Source organism: Tupaia chinensis, unplaced genomic scaffold, assembly GCF_000334495.1.
Source record: "Tupaia chinensis unplaced genomic scaffold, TupChi_1.0 Scaffold149658_1, whole genome shotgun sequence".
Taxonomy (NCBI): Eukaryota; Metazoa; Chordata; class Mammalia; order Scandentia; family Tupaiidae; genus Tupaia; species Tupaia belangeri.
In genome coordinates, this window is record NW_006209503.1 from 1166267 (window position 1) to 1178743 (window position 12477).

At 47.8% G+C, this 12477-nt stretch overlaps 1 long non-coding RNA gene across 1 annotated transcript; it reads left to right on the forward strand.

Annotated features, from left to right (window-relative positions):
• Positions 1-270: 270 nt before the first annotated feature.
• On the forward strand, positions 271-6687 carry LOC102472594 (uncharacterized). The gene is made up of 3 exons (XR_337777.1): positions 271-390; positions 756-908; positions 6270-6687. It is a non-coding gene; the product is annotated as an uncharacterized LOC102472594 (long non-coding RNA).
• The last annotated feature ends 5790 nt before the right edge of the window (positions 6688-12477 follow it).

Consider the following 12477-nt stretch of genomic DNA (forward strand, 5'->3'; position numbering starts at 1 on the left):
TCGCTCGGGTTCTAAGGGAGCCAGAGCCTTGTCTTCCTCTTGCTCTGAGCCCTCACTCAGGATTACTCTTTCAAAAGAGTCCCCAGGATAGTGGGTGTCTCAGCGAGGACTTCAGGAGGGGTCTGAGTCAGGCTGCCCCAGTGGTCAGGAGTGCAGGGGGCCAGAGTCAGGGAGCAAGGAGGAAGGAGGCACCCAGCCTTCTTCAGAGGCCAGGATGGAGAAACCAGAGCCCCTTAGTGGAGGAAATTCCCTGCGTACTACCAGGTGCCGGCTGCCCCTGAGAACTTCTGCCTCGCCGGACCCTACCTCCAGGGACAGCTCTCCGTGATAGGACTCTTTCCGCTGGCACCACTGGGACATCCTGACTGACATCCGGAGGTTACTGGCTAAGTACGAGAACCTGGGAGGCTGCTTCCAAACTCTTCAAACCATCCTTAGGTTTTCTGAAATGCCAGCCTCAGGGATGGAGCTCAGAGCCTGGCACCCACTCCCGAGCTAGAGGCCAAGCCCACGCTCCAGGGCCTGGATGCCTGTCCAGTCTCTGTCCCCACCTATGCAGACTGCAAGGCCAGGGAGCCTGCACTATTCCCTGGAAAACCCGGGCCTTGGTCCCTCTCCCTAGGGAGGAGGCTTGCCCAGAAGTGAATGCAGCCATGGCCCCAGAGTGACACCTTGTCTAGGCAGGAACTTCGGACTTCTTAGGAGCTTAACTTCATCTCTCGACCTCACTGACTGTTTTCTTTCTCCACTTAAAGGGCAAAAACCTATTGCCAGGCTATTTTAGGTGAACTAACAGAAAGAAAAAAAAAAAGGACAGAAGAAAATCAGCGCGGGGACGTCACAGCTATTTTTAGATGGACCTCCTCTCCCTCCAGGACTCAGGCGCTGTTTGGGAACCTGGTGTCTTGGTGAGCAGCCAACCTTGTGCTTTTTCACAGAGTGATCCCTTGGCATATGGCAAAGGCTTCTGGTCCTCCTCACTGTTTGTATGGAAAGCTGTTGGTCCGTGACAGCCTCACCTCTGGCTCGCTTCCTCTCACAGCCTCTGTAGCTCAGCATCTTTTATATTTCACAAAGCACTTTGCAGTCAGGACCGTGGCTCTGCCCCTCCGGGTTTCAGACATATCAAAACAGGGCGGCTTTTAGCAAATTAATGAGCTTATATCCAGGTCACATGTTCTCATGAAGAATCACTATTTGTTAACCCAAGAATCCCTATTTACCTAAGAACTAAAATCAAGTGACATATTGTCTGATCCGGGATCCTTGCTCCTAAATACGAGCCCAAAAAGTCATGTGTATTTGGGACCAGCAGTTAGGGTAATGGCTATGTCGCTGGATTCCCACGTAGTCAACTGTGGTTCGAGTCCTGGACCCGGTGGCTTAAACTCACACTGGGCGCGTGTGCGTGCGTGCCCAAGATCCTGAGAGGAGAATGAAGGAGAAGGGATTGCGGCATGGCCATCCCCCCTGGGGGGTGATTTCTCGCTTCCTGTCTCTCTGTCTCTCTGTCTGTCTGGCAAATGCATGCCTCTCAAAAAAAGTCATGTGTATTTTTAGTTCAAAGTTCAAGTTCTTGTACTTTGAGATAGCTCATCAAGAAAATTGGAGGGACCAGCAGTTAGCGTAATGGCTATGTCGCTGAACTCCCATGTAGTCGACCACAGTTTGAGTCTCAGACTCGGTGGCTTAAACTCATGCCAGGCGCATGTGCGTGCGTGCCCAAGATTCTGAGAGGAGAATGGAGAAGAAGGGATTGCAGCGTGGCCTTCCCTTCCCCACCCCCCATCAGGGGGTTATTTTTCGCTTTTTCTCTCTCTGTCTCTGTCTTTCTGGCAAGCGCACATGCCCTATAGCAAAAACCTCTAAAAAAAAAAAAAAAGAAAAAAGAAAGAAAGAAAGGAAGGAAGGAAAGAATAGGCATAGCAAGTGGGATTGAAGTCCAGGCTAGCAACCAGGCCTGGGAGCGCTGAGATGTAGGTCCGGAAGGCCCAGCTTTGACAGGGATGAGATCCAGTGCTGTGGAGACTTGACCCCACCCCACAGCTATCAGTGGGGGCTGTCTGCAGGGACAGAACCAGTAAGTATGTGTAGACATATGAGAGAGTTTACCGAGGGACTTAGTGCGCATGATCATGGCAGCTGAGAAGTCCCAACATAGGCCATGTGCCAGCTAGAGACCCCAGGTCCTGGTGGCGTGGATCAGCCAAAGCCCAAAGACTTCAGAGGCAGGGAAGCCAGTGACTAACTCATGGTCGGGAGCCAAAAGCCTGAGAACCTTGGGGCGGGGCACTTATGTAAGTCCTTGTGTCCAAAGGCAGAGGAGCCTTGAGTTCTCTGAGGCAACAGAAGTCCATCTTGTTCGGTCTCGAGAGAACCATTCAATATTCTGCATCCTCCCTGGGACACTTATTGATTGGACTGTGCCCGCCTATACTGAGGGTGGATCTTCCACTTCTAGTCTTCTCAGACTCTATGTTAACCCATCTAGAAATAACCCCATGGACATACCCAGAGTAATGCCTTTCCTAGGTACTCCTAAGCCCAGTCAGGTGGATAGCCTAACTGACCATTACAGGGAGATCAGGCATAACCGGGGTCCCCACAAACATAAACAAAGGCTATTGTCTCAGTGTGTCTGGACACAGCATGTAGCTCATAAACAACAGACCACAGAGACCTGACATCTCGAGTCCCACTTCCAGAAAGAGCCATCAAGAACGATGAAGTCCTGGCTCCTGATTTTGTTAGAAGCTGATGAAGTTGGATATTTATGAGAATTGGCTCTTTCTCAGCAGGTCATAGGAGCAACAGATAGAGTCCTTAAAAATGCCAAGTATTTGACCAAAAAGGACATTTCTTGGGATACATAGTTTATTTTTCTTTTCCAAAATGGAAGTGACTTTTTGCTCCAAGTATAAAAATAATTTCTGTGCATTGTGAAGAGAGTGAAACTCCTCCTCAACCCCATCACCCAGAGATAATCTTGGCTACCATTACTGGGAATCAGACTCGGGCATGCGCTTAGCTACGTGTGCTTACAATTGTACTTAAACACATCTGTGGGATTCTGGGGATGGCCATGCTTGGACTATGGGAGACCCAGTTATCTGCTTCTGAGTAAATAAGACACAGTAAATAAGTTCGCTTTCCCTGACACCATCTACCACAGCGCAGGTGTGGGGAAACCAGCCCACTCATCTGGAGCAAGCCACTTTCCTTTGGAAAGACCCAGATCCCAACTCAGACCCTCCCTTGGTCCCACCTCAGATGAGATACTGTCTTGAGCTGGGTAGTAGGGGGACTTCCATTTAGCTTTTCCCAGTGGTGACTGGGAAGCCATTACTCAAGTACTACAATACCAGATTAATGCCACCCAGAACTGGCATTCAGGGGCCATTGGCATTAGGGCTGGTCCCCCTGGGTCTGGCAATGGCCATGTTTATTTAAAGGGCCTGCTCTCCATTTCCTCTGATGGTCTTAACAATGACTTGGGAGAAGGATTCTTCACCTATGAGAAAGTTCTGTGCTCCCTCAAGGGCCTGGTGTTTGTTTTGCCAAGCTGTCTTCTAGCCCTAGAGCCCTCCAATACTGGTAATAGTAAACACTATTGACTCCCTACTACACCTGCCCTGTCTGATATTGGGGGACTATATAAGAAACTGATAATACTAAGTACCTGGAATAGGGATAAGATTGTGCAAATGAGGCCTAGGGATAAGAGAGAGTCTTTTTGCTCTTCATACTTACATATTTTAAATTTGTAAACTATGTGAACACATTACATATTTTAAAATAAGATAAAGAAGTAAATGAAAAAGTTATAAAACCAGAAGCCCCAGCTCAGCTTCTTCCTGCAACCTAGCCATGATTGCCCGTCTCTGGAGGCAACCCAGTGAACAACATGCTGACCTCTGCAAGGAACGGGCATTCAACCTTGCCACACATAACGCACAGAAATAAATGAAGTCTGTAGAAAATAAAAATATCATTAAGAATGTAGAGGACCTGAGGCAGGTTTTTGCAAGGGAAAGCTGTAAGCTCATTAATTTTCACAAGTTATGAGTGTTAATTAAACATCCTGTTATTGAAATGAAGTTTGTTTTCTGGAAGAAAACTGCCAGGAGGAAACAGGACATAGTGTTGGCCCACCAGTCTTCTCTCTGTGGGATCTCTTGGTATGTTTCCACATCTGATGAGCGCCAGCTAGGTCTCTGCTCCTTGTTCCACACTTCGGGCCCACGTCTGCTACACATCCGCCCCCCCAGGTGTCTCCCAGGCCCCTCAACTCAGCCATCCAAAGCTCAACTCCATGCATGTCGCTGAAGCCTGCTCCGCATGACTGCATGACTGCGGTGATCCTGCCCTCTGCCCAGTTCCTTACCAGGACCCTGAGGCAGCCATTCATTCTTCTCTCCCTTCTATCCACCAACCATACAATTCTTTTTTCTTTCTTCTTTTTTTAGAGAGATATTTGCTATAGGGCTCATGTACTCACCAGAGAGACAGAAAGCTAGAAATAACCCCCCATGGAAGATGGCCATGCTGAAATCCTTTCTCCTCCATTCTCTTTTCAGGATCTTAGGCATGCATACACATGCGCCTTATGTGAGCTTTAAGCCACCAGGTCTGAGACTCAAACTGCCAGAGATTTTCGCTATAGGGCGCATGCGCTCGCCAGACAGACAGAGACAGAGAAACAGAAAGCAAGAAATCACCCCCCAGGGAGGATGGTCACGCCGCAATCCCTTCTCCTCCATTCTCCTCTCGGGATCTTGGGCACGCACGCACACGCGCCCGGCGTGAGTTTTAAGCCACCGGGTCCGGGACGCGAACCGCGGTCGACGGCGTGGGAGTCCAGCGACAAAGCCATTACGCTAACTGCTGGTTCCCCAACCATACAATTCTGAAGATCTTGCTTCCTCGGTATTTCTTCACAACTTGGCAAATTTCCTTCTTCTTCCTTTTACTCACCACCACCATCATCTCCATTCCCTTCCAACTCTCTTGTGCTACTGTAACAGCCTCCGAAGTGGTCTTCTGCTGCCCACCTGTCCAATCCATCCTTCACATTGGTGTTCTAATGCCCTTTAACAAAGCGAGTCTTATCTTGCCACTTCCCTATGGAAACCTCTACTGCCTTCCCATTGTGCATAGGCCAACGTTCAAGTCCCTCAGTGTGAACACTGGGTGAGAGCGACTATTTCATTGACCCTTCCAGGACAGGTTCAATTTATTCCTATTGTCTTGCAATCCCATCTGGTTAGCACCTTCTCTCACCCTGAAAGTGTTCCAGTTTAGACACTGAAATATTTGGTATCCCCTAATCCTAATTCGCCTACCTCTTTCGCTTCCTCTCCCACCACCCTGTGTTCCAGTAATGCCAAACTGCCCCACCCACTGCATGCGTGCCATTGTCTCTCACCCTTGGGCTGTTTGCCCTGCTGTCTGCTCTTCCTAGAGTGTGTTGGGATCTCCCTCCTTCACATCCACCTTGTCCTTGTCACCCTGTCTTGTCCTTTAAGACTCAGCACAATATCTCTGTTCCATGAGGTCTTTCCTGGCTGCCTTCCTCTGTGCATGTGTGCACGCACATACACACATACACGCATGTGAGATTCACTTCTCTGTGTTTCTTTAACAAGCTCTCTTCATGAATTCAGCAGATCTCATTATACCTATGGATCTGTAAATCTGCCTCCTATCACTAGATTATAGCTTTCTTAAGGGCAAGGACTTTGTCTTACATATCTTTCCACTCCAGAACTTGGAGCGTTCTTAGAGTCCAGGCCCAGCAGGCCCAGCAGCAAAAACAGAGCAGAAACAAACTGGGTACAACTGAGGGAAGAAAGAGCGTGCGGCTGGAGCAGAGTGAGGAGGGGAGCAGAAGACAGGACGAGGTCACAGTGACACGCAGCAGCCAGACCACGGAGTGCCTTGCAGCAGGCTAGGGGCCCTGACCACACTGCCTGCCAAGCCATGCATGAGTGTGGAATGAAGGTAGAATTTGAACCTGACAGAATTGAGTTTGACAGCTGACTTTCTTACTCTCACTGGACCAATATGGATAACTTTTTAAAACAAGCTTGTTTCTTTGTCTATAAAACGGACCTCATAAAATTGTGGTAAGGAGTAAATGAGGTGCCAATATATTAATCACTTGACACAGGACCTAGCACTCGGGAAAGTCTGGCATCTAAAGGTGATTGCCGGGCAGGTGTCAGGAGCAGGGTAAGATGGCAGTACAGCTCTGGGAACCTCTGTTGCAGCCTCCCGCAGCCTGCCCTGCCATGCCCAGAGGAAGCATCCACAGACACGCTGTTTGCAGCCTGTTTTGAAGAGGATCGCAGGGCCCGGCACAGAGGGGGCAAAGGAAGAACACTGTTGATGACTCACTGCCCGGCGCATAAGGTGTGTGGGGGCCAGGAGAGGCTGACCGGTTGGCGTCTCCTTTCTCCATTAGGGTTTCTTTGCCTCCTGCTCACCACTGTGTTTGGGCAGATTCACAGGGTTGCCATGGGAACAAATTGCCTGGAGGAAAGAACAAAAACAAGCACTGTGAAGACTTGGGTTTGAATCCTGGCTCTGCTATTTTCCTGCTCTATGGCTTTGGCCATGCTATCAAATGTCCACCACCCTTCTCTACAATCTGCACTTCCTGAAAAATGGAGACCCTCTGGCCTCCCTGCCCACCCTGTGGGGTTGTTCTGAGCTTTACAAAATGTGGGCGTGAAAGCAATGTGTGTGATGTGCTCCCCAAATTACTCTGTGATGTGATTGTGTTTGCTTAATTGGACCTAAGTTTCCCCAGACCTACCAGCCATGAGGGACCTTGGTGACTCCTATCCACATTTCCTGGCTGCTGCCTGTGAGGCTCAGTCTGGACACTGGCCCCTGTAAAGAGCTCCTGAAGGACTTCTCCTTGGAGACATCCAGCAGGCTCCCCACGTGATCTGACCCACAGGCCCAACCTCTGCCCCTGCATTCCCCTGAACTCTGCACTCGCCCCTCTCCTGCACTAGGGCTGCCCCTGCAGACACACTGCCAAGGCCCAAAGCTTCCTCATTGGCAGGGCAGGGCAGGTTCCCCCTCCTTGGTCCCTTACCTGTGTCACATGCTGGCCCCTGAGTGCCAACAGAGTCCTGCAAAGAAGCAGCTCCTCTCACCCCTCCCTCTTGAGGGCTCCAACTCCAATCTCAGGGCCAGGCAGAGACAGACGGCCACCCACCCTGTCCATCACTTCCCTCTCCACGTCAAGGCCTCAGCACAAACCTTACCTCTCATTCACTCAAAACCAAAAGTTCAACCAAAAGTGGATTTTACAAGAATTAACTCTTCTATAGACTGTCCCCAAGGTAACCAGCTCAGAGAAATTTGGATATCATTTTGAGTCAACAGCAGTATGTCTCCTATGATAATATTTATTATGAATCATCATTTTAATTATTGCAAGTAGCAACAGCCCATCTGTGGTTCTTAAATTTGGAGAGGTCCTGGTGCTGGGCTCACCATACCCTGTATCACAGGCGTGGCCGCAGAGGAGGGGCTCTGGCGGCCCATCCAGATATTTCTGTGGAGAGCCCAGGCCTCAGGGCCTGCAGCAGAGCTTCGGCTGAAATGATGACGGAGAAGGACATTCGTATCGTAAGTTTACCACAAGGAGGTTTAACCCGAAATTAAAGAAAGCAGAGCCAATGGCGCTGTGGTGGTAAAGGGGTCTGCATGCCCCATGGCTGACTGTGCAGTTCAAGTCCTTGACCTGGTAGCTTGAAAAAAATCTAGGTACACATGCGTGTGTGCCTAAAATCCTGAGAGGAGAACCAAGATGAAGGGATTATGGTGTGGCCATATCCCCAGGGGATGCTTTCTCACTTTCTCTCTCTCCCTCCCCCTCTCCCCCTCTGGTGAGCACACACTCTCTATTGTAAATATTTTTTAAAAAGAAAGAAAAAAAAGAAATGAGAAAAGAAAAGAAGAAAAGAGGAAAGGAAAGGAAAGGAAAGGAAAGGAAAGGAAAGGAAAGGAAAGGAAAAAAGAAAAAAGAAAAGAAAAGAAAAGAAAAGAAAAGAAAAGAAAAGAAAAGAAAAGAAAAGAAATTGAAGAAGTAGGATACCGATACCTAGCCTGGTGACACAGTTGTAGCAAGTTGGACTGCAGTGCTGGAAGCCACGTGGCTGACTACGGGGTTGGATCCTGGGTCTGCCTGAAAACACTTCAGTACATGCTTATCCAGAATCCTGATGAGCTTGGAGGGCTGATAAAGGGGCTGTGGAGCAGCAGAGTTTATTGAGAGGGTTTCTCTCTTTCTCTCATGCACACACATACGCTCCATCATGACTAAACAAATGTCAAAGGAAGAACATAGGATAAGAATGCCCAAGAAGACAGTTACCAGGATGGTTTCTTGCAGGCCATAGATTCTCAAACCCAGGGTCAGATCTCATTAGCATGTCCATGAGATCAATTTAGTGGGTTGTGACCAGCATTTTAGAAGCTGAAATAGGATGGAATAGAAATATGAGAGAGCATATAGCATAAGGATGGGTGTTGTTTCATGGCATTTTTGTTTCTGTTAACTCACAGAGAGAACTAGATGAAATTGCCATATTTTAGGTCAAAACAGTCAAGTGTCTGCAGTTTCATATGGTTCACCATAGTAGGACATGTGTATATGTTGCCCTACTGTAAAAATTTATTTCTATGGTTCACAATAAAAAAAAATCAAAAGTCATCCAAAAACGGTTACTGAGTTTGGAACAACAACAACAGGCTACCTCCTGCTCTTCCAGCCTTTCCTCGGTGTGCACAGCGGAGGCGTCTGGCCGGCTTGAGCGCATGCTCACATGGCAGGGACTTACCAGGTGCGGTGCAATCTGGGAAGAACGGTAGGTCTAGAGTATCTGTCAAGACTCGTTAGCTGGAGATGGTAAAACCACTGAGAGCAGGTAACACAGAAAAAGAAGTTCAGGGGTGGGGCGGCCTTGGCCATAGGTGAGTGCGGGGACCCAGGCGATGTCACCAGGTCTCTGTCTCTCCTTCCAGGGCTCGGCCCTCCTCTCTTTTGAGAACAGATTCACATACCTCAAGAGCACAAGGGAACAATCCTGCCCACACTTGAGGTCTCTGTCATCCCACAGAAGACTCGCACCTGTCACATGTGAGGATTCAGACTCAGACTGTAACACACGTGTGTCCCTATAAAGAGGGGACGAGACTCCTCTTGTGTGGGATGCAGCTCACCTTTCCCTGGCCAGAGCGAGGGATGCTGCAATAGAAAGACCTGGCAAAGTCAGGGGTGGGAAAGGGAAGCTCCCAGGGGAAGAGAAAGTCTATCAGCAGAAGAGGCAAGAGTGCTGGGAGACCGAAGAGCAGATGGTGAGTACGAGGATCATAGGCGCCCACGCAGAGAGCCTGCAGCTCCTCTTCTGACTGCAGAGTCTAAATGTCTGTCAGCGCACAGTACAGAGCAGGGACAAGCATCAAGGCAGGGTCCCCGCGAGGCAACCTGTGGGCTCCGGGATGGCTCAGTTACAGCAACAGGGGCCACAGGGCTGAAACAGGACACCTGAAAGATAGAGACAGGCCCTGAAGAGTCTATCCATCACTGAGGTCGGAGAGGGGGTGGGCGAGATGGTTCAGGGCCGTGGAAATCCACAACATTCCCAAGGGGAGCACCATGCGAAGGAGCTGGTGAGTAAAGCCAGGAGGAGGAGATGTGGTCAGCCTGGTCAGAGCGAGAAGTGGGAGGAGGCACTTCTGACAGATCATCAAAACTGGTGAGAAGGAGAACACGGCAAAGTACTTGTACGACTCCGATCTGCAGGAAATGCAGCGTGGCTAAAGCCGAGCACCTGACGCGTTCAGAATGCGCCTTGCTGATGATTTGATCTCCCGGGCAATAAAGGACATAGCGCATCAACTTTTCAAGACCAAATCCGACCCTTAAGGAAGCTGAGATGCGGACATAGTGGGAGGAGGGGGTGGAGTGAGAAGGAATGTGCGCAAGAAGCTTCCAGGGAGTATCAGGGTGAGTTCGTGATGACAGGGCTGGGGACAGCTGGACGGTCAGAGATCCACTCTGAACCTGGGACGGGCACATGTCAGAGCATGCGAAGGAAAGTAGGCATGTTTTCATGGCATGGGCAGGCTGATAAGGATCGGTCAACTTTACAAAATGTAATTCTGGGACCAGCAGATGGTGTAATGGTTATGTCGCTGATCTCCCACGGCTGCAGTTCGAGTCCCAGACCCAGTGGCTTGGGACTCATGCTGGGTACATGTGCCTAAGTCCCCAAAATCCCGGGAGGAGAATGGAAGAGAAGGGATTGCAGCATGACCATCTTCCTGGGGGCGGTAGTGATTTCTCACTTTCTGTCTCTCTGTTTCTCCAGCAAGTACATATACCCTATAACAAAAATCTCTCTCTCTTAATCTATATCTATATCTATATCTATATCTATATCTATATCTATATCTATATCTATATCTATATCTATATCTATATCTATATCTATATCTATATCTATATCTATATCTATATCTATATCTATATCTATAGTATATAGTTCAGGTGGCATAAGCATGAAAAGGCCCACATAAGGAAAAAAGTGATGGTGTCTTAGAAATGGTGAGCAAGTCCCCTAAATGATTTGTTTTCTGTTTACAGTGGAACCGAGGTTTTTTTAAAGAATTCTTTTTATCTTCCTGTTAGATTCTCCTGTGTCTGTCTACAAGAAGGGACAGTGCTGACAGTTTAATCTCTCTCACATACACATGCTGGTTCTCCTAGAACCAGCTTCCCATTCCTCTTTTTCCTCTCCTATTTATGGAGAGTTTTGTCATCATCTTAGGGTTGCCCTGCAATATTGGGAACATATTTACAACCAAAAAAATTCTCAGTCACCTGCAATTCAAATTTAACTGACTGTCTTGTTGTTTTTGTTTTGCATGTGTCTGAGCATGTGGGCTTAATCTGAAATTCCACCCCATACCACCGCAGCCCCTCAGCCTGGGAGGCTAGGATAACAGGATAATGGAGAGGACTCTTAACCGTGGATGCCTCTTAACAAGGCACAGGGAACCATCCCAGGCTGCAGAGCCCCCACTCCTAGAAGGGGCGGCTGCAGCTCCCTCCCTCCATGGGCTCCTCTTGTCCCTTGGCTGTTTCTCTCCTATGCTCTGAGCCTGGTCGCTGCTGGGACAGGAGGACAGGGTGAGAGCTGAGTTTCTTAATGCTGCTTTTTAGAGATCGGCAGGTGGCGTGGTGGATAAAGGCGCTGGATTCCCACATGGCCGACCCTGGTTGGAGTCACCCTGGTTAAGTCTTGGACCTGGTGGCTTGCTCTCTCACTTCCCCTTTCTCTCTTTCTGTCTCTGCCTGGTCAAATTAAAAAACAATACTGACAAATGAAATTAAATAAATAAAAAAAATTTAATGCTGCTTTTTAGCTGTGCCATGTTTAGTAGACTGCTTCATTTTCTTGTTCATAAGCCAATTTTACCTGTGAGGAGCCTGCAGAGCAGGGACCTCCACCTCCAGTCTGGGAGCATTTCTTCTCTGGGACCCCAGTCCAGTTGATCAAAATATCTTCCACCAATAACACTACGCCTCCCCATCCCATCAGAGCCCTCAGGGTTCTCCAAGTGAGGCCCTGCTCCCCAGCCCCTGCTTCCTTCAGCTGCTTCACATGGAGCCCTGTCTCTCTCTCTCTCTTTTTTTTTTTAATTTCATTTATGAAACACTCATTTTTATTGCATTTTATAAAATACCCATCTGTGACAAATTATAATTTTTAAGTTCCTATTATTTAAGTAGGAATTTTTTAAAATTTCCTTTCCTAACTTAGCCAATACTATACAGTATTGACTACTATATAGTGATGTAGTAAGTCTTCCACTCAAATATTGAGTGATTTCTCCCACTTTATTCTGCCTTTATCAAGCTGTTTTAACTATTCTAGCTCCTTTGCCTTTATGTGTAGATTGTAGAATAATATTATCTATACATACAATATATCTTGCTGGAATTTTCTACCTTCTTTTTTTAGTCTGATGTAATCTCACTTGTCTATTTTGGGGATTATCGACTGTGCTTGATTTCTGACAAAATAGGTTTTAAAACAAAAACTGTTCAAAGAGACAAAGAAGGGCACTTTATCATAGTAAAAGACTCTACAGATCAAGAAGATATAACGCTTATAAATATCTATTCACCTAACACAGGAGCACCCAAATATTTGAAGGAAAGACTGTTAGATCTAAAAGGGGAGATTAAACTGCAACACACTAATTGTTGGAGATCTCAACACCACACTATCCCCTCTGGACAGATCATCTAGGCAAAAAATAGGTAAAGAGATCAAGGATCTAAATGATACCATAAATCAAATGGTTGTAACAGACATCTATAGAACTTTCCATCCCAAAACCATGAGATACACTTTTTTCTCACTCTGACATGGAACCTTTTCAAAGTTT